Raw genomic sequence first — 12,845 nt, forward strand, 5'->3', positions numbered from 1 at the left:
CTATCTCTGATAGTCGACACTAAGGTAACAAGGCATGAATACTTATTAATTTACGCATAAGTAGTAGAAAGGCGTCTGGATTACTAGGGCTCTAAATTTTCATAACTTTCCCTACCCAGTAATCTCTAGCTAATTAAATGTTGTTAATATGTAAAAATGTGTTATACCTAAATCAATTAAATTGAGGCTAGCCTAAACACACAATTAATAAAATCGTCGATTAAAACCAACAAACGATACCGAGTTGATAGCTGAAAGAATTAGTAAGAATAGTAAGAATGTCGATAGTTTCTCTCATCTAATATAAAATTTGTAGTAAAAAAAGTTACAGTTCACTAAAGCACGGTAAAATCTAATCCGCAAGAACCGAATTGACGATAATGAAATCGGATAGTTTATTTATGTTCTCATTCATATTCATTACCAACTATTGGCAAAACTTATATCATAAAATGTGTGACAAAATCAATTTATCTCTATAAGATAAATTGATCTGATCTTTTCGATATCAAATTTGAGCTGAGCGAAATTCTCTAAAAATGTATATGGCGGATGAAGAGAGTGTAGGTCAAAGGGGTGGGATGGGGGGGGGGGTTGATGTAGAAAGAGATGGTGTGAGGGGAAGCTGAGAGGGGGCTGATGGAGTATGCAGCACCCAAACGGCATATTATACCCACCATTTGAGATTTGGTTTATGAAAATCGGTTCAGTCATCACCGAGTAATTGATGTGACTAATTCTGGAATACGTCCAGAAACCGAAAATTCCGAAACTGTCGATAGTGGACATTATATTCAAAGAATCTTTGATTGGCCATCAGTGATCTAGTCTTCTAAATAGAAATGATGTTATCTAGACTTGCAAATAGAAATGGATTTTTAACCTTTGAAGTATTACGATTGTACCGCTTTATATGGGAAATTCCTATGTGGTCGCAATAAACAACCTGTTACTCCGGAACCGAATGTCAGATACGAATGAAATACAATAACAGTCCATGGGAGTATTGTATCTTTCATTTGAAACCAAGTTTATAAAAATCGGTCAAGAATTCCCTGAGAAAAAAGGTGTAAGATTAACTTACGAACTTAGAAAGTACCTGGTGGCATCAAGAACCGTCATAGGTGGCCAATGTGGTCACAGCTGCTTAGAATGATCATTAGTGATCTACTCCCGCAAATCCGAGTTATTTTGCACCCGTTTTGATTTGTATTACACCATTTGGACACAATGGTGTTTCCATCTTATATGGGAATTTGCTGGGTGACCGCTCTCTTCAACCCGTAACTCCGGAACCGGAAGTCCGATCGACAAAAAAATCAATAGCAGCTTATGGGAGTTTGAACGATTAGGTTCAGCCTTCTCTGAGAAAAGTGCGTGAGATTTGAAAACACACACACATATACACACAATAGTAGCATGTCTGTAATAACCTACGTACTTGGAGTTCTGACATGGCGGACCTTTCTTTCTCGCGCGACTCATGGGATCAATGAGCGACGTGAAAAATAACAAAAACCAAAAAAGGGAGGTGCCGAACCCCTTTGCTAAAGGTGGCTGCATCCGCAAGCACCAGTGACCCCCCAGCAGTGGTAGAAAATAGCCCTACCAACGCGCTGGACGGGCCTTTCCGCGATGCGTAAAGTGGTGGAGCAGCTCGATACTATAATCGAGTTCACTAACGCGAAGAAAAATATCAGCAAGGAGCTGAAACAGAGCCTGCTGGTGCTCCGGAAGGCTGTTCGTGTCGCAAGACAGGAACAGCAGGCTTACGCCAAGAGACTCTTCCGGAGTTACAGGGGTGTTAGTAAGGGTACACTGGAAATTCCCATATAAATCGGTACAATCGTAATACCTCAGAGGCTAAAAACTATTGAAATGGTCACCAAATTACTTCTAATCGCAGATCTACATCACTGATTGCCAATCAAACATTCTTTGAATATATTGTCCACTATCGACGTTTCTGGAAGTCCGGAATTCCGGGCATATTCCACAATTAATGTCACATCGGCTCTTCGGTGATGACTGAACCGATTTTCTCAAATGGAAGGCAAAATATGCAGTTGAGTATTGCGTCGCCGCCCCTCCCCATTCCACCCCGCCTTGCCCTTACACCTCCCTCCTTCATCACTCCCTTCCCCTTGGGCCACCCTCATGCCCGCATTTCCTTCATCCACGCCGTATAGCGAAATAAGATGAAGAATTTCTAACTCATCCTCCACTCCCACTCTACTAACCCCCCATTCTCTCCACTTTCAAACCCATTCCACCAACATTTCAAAATATAATCACATGATGATAGCATTGAACTCATGCTGATTAAGCTAATTAAATATTATTCTTTTGCCTTTCTCATATAGAAAGGTTATGCAATTGCTCCAAAAACCGAATTTCTAACCGAGGCCCGGAGGGCCGAGTCTCATATAACATTCGACTTAGTTCGCCGAGATCGCAAAATATCTGTGTGTATGTATGGGTGTTTTTTTAGAGAGCAGTAAAAAAATGTACAAAAACCCCAATGTCTCAGGGAACGGATTTGGGCTGCCATCACCCGACCCGCTAAAAACCACTGCTTTTGCCCAGAACCTGATTCCTCCCCGGCACTACCTTACGGCATTACTTCGGGGAGGGGTTTTTATGTGCATAGCATACACTCTAATTCAACTACTTACTAGTTCGTTTCTTCCGCAGGGTTACAGCCCCACTCCTCTACACCCCACCAATTCTCTACCATCCACACAGACTGGCAAGTTCCGCATAGCAGTCGGAAAGCTGGCTGTGAGTCTAGGCTTAGTACTCCTCCCCTACGAGTACAGTCTGGGCGTCAATCTTCAGACTGTCTAATTCACCGAGCCCTTCGGCTCCCTTGTGCCAGTTAGCACCGCAACTCCCTTCTCGCACCATTCAGCGCCGTTTACTCATTGAGCACCAGACTTGTTCGCGAACTACTCGGTCTAGTCCCCGTCGATGGACCTAGCCTACTCCGGCGAGAGAAGTTCTCCCGAAACCGAGCCAACCAACCAGATGTCGAGGTCAGTTCGGCGATTCCGGTGGAGCAGGGCGTCCGGTTCGCTGATGCCCCGACGACCTGCGATTGGTGGTATTCCGTCGCGGTCTACTCAGTCTAGTCCCCGGCGGTGGATCTAGCTTACGCTGACGGAGAAGGAGGCTCTCCCGATACCGATTCTTCTTTTGTTATAGCACCACAATTTCTTGAGCTCTTTGGGTTCCTCTCGTTCCATTTCGCTCTACTTTCCCGATGAGCCATTCAGCTCCCGCCCTCACTTGTTCGCGAACTACTCAGTGTCCCCAACAATGGATCTAGCCTATTCTCCTGCAACCGAGCGGTAGATTTCTCCTGATTCCGATGTTCGTTTTGTGAGCCATTTAGCTCTCCGCGTCGTCCCGATCTACTCGATCTAGTCCCCGGCGGTGGATCTAGCCTACTCAACGGGCCATATAGTAGGTGCTGAGGTCTATCCGGCGATCCCGGTTGGAGCGTAGCTTCCGGTTCACCAGCGCCCCAACGACCCACTGCTAGCTCTGCGACGCGGTCTACTCGGTCTAATCCCCGGCGGTGGATCTAGCCTACTCACGAGCTACCCGGTAGGATGTCGAGGTCGGTTCAGCGATTCTGGTGAAGCTTGACGTCCTGTTCCCAGGCGCCCCGACGACCCAACTCGGTGCTACGTCACGTACTACTCAACTGATCCCCGGCGGTGGACCTAGTCTACACAGTTGGAGAGTTCCCCGGCGGCGGAATTTCTCTCGAAACCCGATTTGCGGCTTCTTGCTGGTCTCTTCGCCACTTCCTCTGCAGCTCGGAGAGTATGCTCGAGACCAGTCTGTTGACAGCGTCCCAGGTATGTTCGTCACGGCACATCTCTTCGACGATATTGTCCACTGTCATACCAGGTATACTCCTACGAACTTCTTCGAATCTAGGGCATTCGAAGACCACGTGTTCCGGTGTCTCCTGCACAGTCGCACACTCCGGGCAAAGGGGTGACGAAGCATGTCCAAACCGATGCAAGTACTTCCGGAAGCATCCGTGCCCGGACAAAAACTGCGTCAAATGGAAGTTCACCTCTCCATGCTTCCTATGTACCCAGGCCGATACATTTGGGATGAGTCGGTGGGTCCACCTTCCTTTCTCCACGTTGTCCCACTCCTGTTGCGATTTAGCCAACGAGTCCGCTTGAACCAGTCTCCTAGCGTTACGTGCATTTCTCCGCTGGTAGCATTCCACGTCCTCCGCCAGGGTAATGCAGATGGGGATCATCCCGGCGATAACGCATACTGCCTCCGACGATATTGTTCTGTAGGCACTCGCGACTCGTACGGCCATCAGTCGGAATGTCCTGTTTAGCTTTTCACGGTTCCGCTTGGTTTTCAGGGCAGCACTCCAGGCAGGAACCCCATATCGGAGTATCGATGACGAAACAGTAGATAGCAGACGTCTCGTGCTGCTTCTCGGACCGCCGACGTTTGGCATGATTCTCGCTATTGCGTTCGTTGCCTTCGCCGACTTTTCACAGGCGTAATCAACGTGGTTGTTGATGCTCAACCGGTCGTCGATTATAACTCCCAATTGCTTCAATGCACGTTTCGATGCAATCATGTGCCCTCCGACGTCGATCTGCATCCGTTGAACCGATCTGCAGTTACTGGCCAACAACACCTCCGTCTTGTGGTGAGCTATTTGCAGCTTGACGCCGTTCATCCATCTCTCGATCGCGTCTTTTTTCCATCACCGACACCTCCACTTCTTCAAGTGTCTCACCCATCACCGTTAGTGACACGTCGTCCGCGAAACCTACGATTTTCACTTTCCTAGGCAGCTGCAGTGTTAAGACCCCATCGTACATCCCGTTCCAAAGGGTTGGACCGAGAATGGAGCCCTGAGGAATGCCCGCTGCGACACGCAATGACTTCTGTCCTTCGTTCATCTCGTACAGCAGCACTCTGCTCTGAAAGTAGCTCTTCAGGATCTGGCATAGATAGTCGGGAACCCTCATTCTATGCAGCGCTGCAGTGATGGCTTCCCAGCTGGCACTGTTGAACGCGTTCTTCACATCTATCGTGACCACAGCGCAGTATCGATCTCCTCTTCGCTTCTGTTTAGAAGACTTCTCAGCACTCTCGAGCACTATCCCAATTGCATCCACTGTCGATGCTCCTTTGCGGAAACCGAACTGCATCTTGGACAGTCCGCGCTCACCTTCTGTGAATTTCGTTAACCTGTTAAGAATGATCCTTTCCAGGAGTTTTCCGAGTGTATCCAGAAGGCACATAGGTCGGGTCGCCAGGTGGCTTCCCTGGCTTTGGCAGCAACACCAGCTTGCCTTCATTTAGGCACTTCTGCATCACTATCCTGAACATGTCCGGATAAACCAGGATCGCAGCTTTCAGTATCACGTTTGGTATTCCATCCGGACCAGGGGCTTTCTTTGATTTTAGGCGCTTCGATGCTTCTGCTAGCTCGTCGTTAGTCACTTGCCGATCCGTGCTTATTCCTTCTTCTTTGCCGTACGGTGTCGGTGGCCATATAGTTGGATCGTGCTTCGGGAAAAGACCCTCGACGATTATCTTCAGCTTGCTCGGACATATTTCGGCTGGCGTCGTCGGACCCTTCATTTTCGCCATCACGACTCGGTATGCGTCACCCCAGGGATTGGCGTCTACTTCTCTGCATAGCTCCTTGTGGCACTCTGACTTGCTAAGTCTGATCTCCCGTTTTAAAGCGGCCCTAGCTTCCCGAACGCTGCCTTACGCTCTTCTCTATCTGGTTCCGACCTTGCTCTTTGGGCCCGCCTTCTGGCTCTGAGACAAGCAGCGCGTAACGTACTAAGCGTCTCGTTCCACCAGTAAGCTGGACGCCGTTTGTTGTGGCGTCACATGCCGCCGCAATCCTTTTTGTTAGGTCAGCCGCATCCACGTTCTCGGTCCCGCCGTTCGGCCGAAGTGCCTCAACAAAGAGGTCTTTGTTGAAGGCTTTCGTCTTCCACTTTCGTTCGCTGGTCACCCTTCTCTGTACTGCAGCAGGGTTCCGTTGACTGATACGGTAGCGAATCTCCTGGTGATCACTATGCATATACGTTTCGCATACTCTCCAATTCATGTTCGTCGTCAATGAGGGACTACAGAATGTGACGTCGATGATAGACTCCCTCCCGTCTCTCCGAAATGTGCTAACAGAGCCTTCATTGCACAATCGTACTTCTAACTTCGCTAGAGCTTCATACAGGATACACCCTCTTGTGTTGGTTACTCTACTGCCCCATTCCACAGCCTAGGCGTTGAAGTCACCAATGACTACCGGCTTCCGATCGATCAACTGCTCGGTTAACTGCTCCAGCATTAGGCTGAACTGCCATACTGTCCACCTTGGGGGAGCGTAGCAGCTACATACGAAGATGCCGTTGATTTTGGCTATCACGAAACCCTCGTATGAACGTTTTACCACTTCTTGGATGAGGAATCTTCCCATTACTTGTATCACAGCAGTTCCTGATCTATCCGCCACCCAGTTACCGTTATTAGGGGGGACTTGATATGGCTCTGCGATCAAAGCGACATCGCACATAGTTTCTGTCGCAGACTGTCACCACAGTTACTGTGCGGTATCACAGTGATTCAGGTTTATCTGGGTCACCTCCATCACCGTTGACCTGCAGTCGCCTTCTTGTAGGCTGGGCATTTAAAGCCACCCGTCTGATGGTCGTTTCCTTCCGCTGGGGTGCAAAGCAAGCACTTCGGCCTCTGCGTGCAGTCTCTCGCAAGATGGCCCATCTCTCCGCATTTCCAGCACATCCCGGATCTGTCCGGGCCTTTGCAAGCCCCTGCTAAATGTCCAAAGCCTAAACATTTGAAGCATTTTTCCGCTTGTTTATTTACTCGTGGGGCGGCTCTCAGTAGGCATCTCGACCATCCAACTGTAACTTTATCTACCTCCAGCGCCTTGTCTGCAGCGGTTACCGGTAAACGAATCATCGCTGTCTGCGTTCCTCCGTATCCCTTCCTTAACCGGATCGTCATGTGCACCTTGCCCAGTTTGCACTGCTGCTTCATAGCACCTCTCAGCACGTCTTCCGTCGTTATTTCGTCGAGGTCTTTGCACACAATAACCATCTCCGGGTTTAAGGCTTTGACTTCTGCTTTTCCAACCATTGATTTAGTTATAGTCTCCTGCAAGGTAGAGCTACTAGTTGTAGTATTTTTCTTAAGCTCAAGGAGCATCTCATTTTTTTGGGTACGCCTGACTCTTAACACGTTTTCCCCCAAATCTTTCAGTTCCGGGTCCTCTCTGACCTTTTTGAGCAGTGCTGCGTACGTAGTTCGTCATTTGCTTTGACGAGCACGGCTTCTCCCTTAGGCGCCTTCTGACGAGCCGAGGGTTCTGATTTCCTCTTCTGCTCCCCTTTTCGCTCTTCCTTCTTTTTTTGCTGTTTCCCGCGTTTCTCCTTCCGACCTACACCTGTACTCCAGCTTTCACTCTGTAAGGTGGCGTCCTTTCCTTCAGCAGAAACAGCGTCCTCGAGCGTCTGCCTTTTTGACCCGCCTACTGTCTCGATATCCTTGCTTCTATAAAAACACAGAACTGTAACGTGACAGATTCTGGTTGTAACGTGACAGATCATCGAGAATACTCCATAAAATCGAAAAAGAAGTTTTTCTTCACGAAAATTATATTTCAAATTCTTCTTTGATTTCCAAACTTCAACTTAAAACTGTGTTCACGCAAATTTGGGGGCCAACGGACCAGACTTTTTCAATTTAGTAGGGCAACCTCCAAACTCACTGCTAAAATTGTGTAACGTGACAGACGTATCAAAATGACAATAAAGCGAAAACCATTCATGATAGAAAATAACTTTCTGTAGAAAAAATGTGCGTCTTAGTGACCTTAATAATGTGCAATTGTGATATAATCTGATTTTATCGTTTTTGCAGACTTATCTTATTAAATATGCGTAAACTTGTTACGTGACAGACAGAAGCCTTGACCATATGAAAATTGATAGTTGGTAGTTTGATGAGCTCTAGCAGACGAACCAAGTCGAATTCGAGTAAATTTTTTCTTGAGCATATTTTTCTTATCTTAGAGATCCTTAATATGAAAAAATCCAAATTTTAATTTCATTTTAAATTTTGCGCTGTCTGACCCTATTAGGCGAAATTTATACTAAATAAAAGGGCTATGAAGCTATATCTAGGGACTAAAGAAGAATATTTTAAGAGCTTCGGTTTGTTAAAAAGAAAGAAATATATATGTCCCGATTTTGTCAATATCCCCGTTTTAACAGCCTAAAACTCACCAAAAGGCTGTTAATAACGGATTTTCACTGTATTGGAATTGTCTAAAGTTGATGCAAGTTATTATAAAAATTCTGCTAGTTAACTTGAGGGCTTATGCTACAGAATTTGCGAAGTTAAAGGCTGATGAAGTACTATCTCTGATAGTCGACACTAAGGTAACAAGGCATGAATACTTATTAATTTACGCATAAGTAGTAGAAAGGCGTCTGGATTACTAGGGCTCTAAATTTTCATAACTTTCCCTACCCAGTAATCTCTAGCTAATTAAATGTTGTTAATATGTAAAAATGTGTTATACCTAAATCAATTAAATTGAGGCTAGCCTAAACACACAATTAATAAAATCGTCGATTAAAACCAACAAACGATACCGAGTTGATAGCTGAAAGTATTAGTAAGAATAGTAAGAATGTCGATAGTTTCTCTCATCTAATATAAAATTTGTAGTAAAAAAAGTTACAGTTCACTAAAGCACGGTGAAATCTAATCCGCAAGAACCGAATTGACGATAATGAAATCGGATAGTTTATTTATGTTCTCATTCATATTCATTACCAACTATTGGCAAAACTTATATCATAAAATGTGTGACAAAATCAATTTATCTCTATAAGATGAATTGATCTGATCTTTTCGATATCAAATTTGAGCTGAGCGAAATTCTCTAAAAATGTATATGGCGGATGAAGAGAGTGTAGGTCAAAGGGGTGGGATGGGGGGGGGGGGGGTTGATGTAGAAAGAGATGGTGTGAGGGGAAGCTGAGAGGGGGCTGATGGAGTATGCAGCACCCAAACGGCATATTATACCCACCATTTGAGATTTGGTTTATGAAAATCGGTTCAGTCATCACCGAGTAATTGATGTGACTAATTCTGGAATACGTCCAGAAACCGAAAATTCCGAAACTGTCGATAGTGGACATTATATTCAAAGAATCTTTGATTGGCCATCAGTGATCTAGTCTTCTAAATAGAAATGATGTTATCTAGACTTGCAAATAGAAATGGATTTTTAACCTTTGAAGTATTACGATTGTACCGCTTTATATGGGAAATTCCTATGTGGTCGCAATAAACAACCTGTTACTCCGGAACCGAATGTCAGATACGAATGAAATACAATAACAGTCCATGGGAGTATTGTATCTTTCATTTGAAACCAAGTTTATAAAAATCGGTCAAGAATTCCCTGAGAAAAAAGGTGTAAGATTAACTTACGAACTTAGAAAGTACCTGGTGGCATCAAGAACCGTCATAGGTGGCCAATGTGGTCACAGCTGCTTAGAATGATCATTAGTGATCTACTCCCGCAAATCCGAGTTATTTTGCGCCCGTTTTGATTTGTATTACACCATTTGGACACAATGGTGTTTCCATCTTATATGGGAATTTGCTGGGTGACCGCTCTCTTCAACCCGTAACTCCGGAACCGGAAGTCCGATCGACAAAAAAATCAATAGCAGCTTATGGGAGTTTGAACGATTCGGTTCAGCCTTCTCTGAGAAAAGTGCGTGAGATTTGAAAACACACACACATATACACACAATAGTAGCATGTCTGTAATAACCTACGTACTTGGAGTTCTGGCATGGCGGACCTTTCTTTCTCGCGCGACTCATGGGATCAATGAGCAACGTGAAAAATAACAAAAACCAAAAAAGGGAGGTGCCGAACCCCTTTGCTAAAGGTGGCTGCATCCGCAAGCACCAGTGACCCCCCAGCAGTGGTAGAAAATAGCCCTACCAACGCGCTGGACGGGCCTTTCCGCGATGCGTAAAGTGGTGGAGCAGCTCGATACTATAATCGAGTTCACTAACGCGAAGAAAAATATCAGCAAGGAGCTGAAACAGAGCCTGCTGGTGCTCCGGAAGGCTGTTCGTGTCGCAAGACAGGAACAGCAGGCTTACGCCAAGAGGGTGAAGTGTGGAGAATAGTCCGACAGAGGAACCCAGACAGTGGCCTTCAAGAGGGAGGGAAGGGATAAGGCCGACATAGGTACCCAGACAGGGGCCTTCCCCTTCTCCTTCTATGGAGCAGCCAAGTCGCTCGAAGCGGCGGCTGTGTTCCCCTCGAAGGGTAAGGGCAGGGCCAAGCGAAAGACTACGTCGAAAGCGAAGCGCCCTAGGAAGTCACTATACGAGGGTGCAAAAACCAACACCATACGGCGTGTAACCGTCACGGCCAAACGCCGTTTGGTCGAGGTAAACCGGGGCGAAAATGACCCCGCCGGGCAGAGAGAAGGTGCCAGCCACTCGGCGTAACCGGGGCAGGGGGCGTAAACCCCTGGACGCTGGTCACCAAGAAGAAGCCGACACCGGATGCACCGCGGCCCGCGAAGAAGACCAAGGACAGAGGCGAGGCCTTGTGGTTAAAGACCGACGAGGACAAATATGCCGATGTCCTAAAGTCGATGAGAGCGGCCGGAAGCCTCTCGGCCCTCGGGCAAGACGTGCGCAGCGTGAGACGCACCAATACAGGAGAAATGCTCTTGGTGCTGAAGCGAGGCGCACAATCCATTGCTGTCTATAAGGCCTTGGCCCAGTTCACGACCGCAGACGATGTCGTCGCAGCCGTCAAGGAGCAATGCGATGTAACAATCGAGCGGGCCTCTGTGCGCTTGAGAAGGGGACCCTCCGGCACCCAAGTATCCTACCTCAGGCTACTGAAAGCAGATGCCAAAAAGGTTACCGTGATAGGTAAACTGAAGATCGGCTGGTCAGTATGCTTGCTTAGCATACCCTAGCCGCCTTCAGTGGATAGGTGCTATCGGTGCCTTGAGTCCGGCCATAAATCGTACGAAAGTACAGACAGGAGCAAACCATGTCGTCGCTGCGGCGAGGAGGGGCATAAGGAGCGGGGCTGCACTAAGGCGCATAAATTCCTTATCTGTACCGCTAAGAAGCAAGCCCGTAATCATGCTATGGGCGGACATTCGTGTTCCTTCGGTGAGGCAAATAAGAAGAAACCGTGAACGTCACACAGCTAAATCTTAACCATTGTGCAGCAGCCCAACAGTTGTTGTGGCAATCGGTCTCGGAGTCGAGGACAGATGTCGCCATCCTATCAAACCCGTACAACATCCCTGCCGGCAACGGCAATTGGGTGTCCGACGGGCCTGGGATGGTGGCAATCTGTACAACGGGACGGTTCCCGGTTCAAGAGGTAATACACTCCTCCGCCGAAGGTGTTGCGATTGCCAAGATCAATGGTGTGTTCTTTTGTAGCTGCTACGCTCCACCAAGGTGGCCCATAGAACAGTTCAACCAGATGATCGACAGGCTCTCGTCAGACCTAGTGGGCCGGAAACCGGTAGTTATAGCGGGAGACTTTAACGCTTGGGCAGTAGAGTGGAGCAGCCGCTGTACAAATAGCATGGGCCAAGCGCTAATGGAGTCGCTTGCGAAACTCGATACTGGGCTAGCTAACAATGGCTCCGCTAGCACATTCCGTAGAAACGGGGTGGAGGCATGGATTGACGTAACATTTGCCAGCCCGAGTCTGGTTCTAGGCATGGAATCGAGGGTAGACAAAGGCTACACCCATAGCGATCATTTAGCAATCTGCTTTAGGATCAACTATGGTGTGCAGCATCCGAGAGCGGGAGACCCCTGTCAGGTACGCGGTTGGAAGTTCAATCACTTCGATAGCGAAGCTTTCACCGCGGCCCTGGAACTGGAGGCCAACACCGACAGTCTAAGCGGGGATGCGCTGGTAGCCGTTCTACCACGCGTGTGCAACGCCACTATGCTGAAAAACCCTGCCAAGAAACGGAAGATGCCCGGTATACTGGTGGAGTGCCGAGATTGGAGCTCTACGATCAGCCTGCCTCAGAGCTAGACGTAGGACGCAAAGAGCCCACACCGAGGATGCAAGAGAGAACCGCCGTGAAGTGTTTCGAGCTGCGAAATTGGCCCTTAACAAGGCCATTAAAAGCAGCAAGAGAGCGTGTTTCGACAATCTGTGCGAGCGTCCAACGCGAATCCGTGGGGTGATGCCTACAGAATCATGATGGCCAAGACCAAAGGGGGCTCTTCACCCCCAGGACGGTCTGGCGACGATTATCGAAGTACTCTTCCCGCCTCGAGCCACAAGCCCCTGGCCACCTGCACTACGAGACAATTCCGGCACGGCCGAAATGGTGGCTCCGGTGACGAATGAAGAACTACTCGCAGTGGCTAATTCCCTAGTAATGAACAAAGCTCCAGGGCCGGATGGAGTTCCAAAAAGCGCTCTCAAGGCAGAGATCATAGCGAACCCGAACATGTTCAGGCTAGCTATGCAGAGATGCCTTGACGAGTGCCGTTTTCCCGATAGATGGAAAAAGCAGAAATTGGTGTTGTTGCCGAAGTCCAGGAAGCCGCCAGGCGACCCATCGGCGTACAGACCAATCTGTCTGATCGACACGACTGGTAAATTGCTTAAGAGGATCATCCTCAACAGGCTAACCCCGTACGCAGAAGGTACGGACGGCCTGTCAAGCAACCAGTTTGGCTTACGGAAGGGTAAGTCCACAGTGGACGCAA

At 47.8% G+C, this 12,845-nt stretch overlaps 1 protein-coding gene across 4 annotated transcripts in view; it reads left to right on the plus strand.

Annotated features, from left to right (window-relative positions):
* LOC131682921 (putative fatty acyl-CoA reductase CG5065) overlaps nt 1-12,845 on the plus strand; it is an 833,091-nt gene that overhangs the window by 718,012 nt on the left and 102,234 nt on the right. The gene's annotated exons all lie outside the window — the stretch shown is intronic.

The sequence above is a fragment of the Topomyia yanbarensis genome, chromosome 2, assembly GCF_030247195.1.
Source record: "Topomyia yanbarensis strain Yona2022 chromosome 2, ASM3024719v1, whole genome shotgun sequence".
NCBI lineage: Eukaryota > Metazoa > Arthropoda > Insecta > Diptera > Culicidae > Topomyia > Topomyia yanbarensis.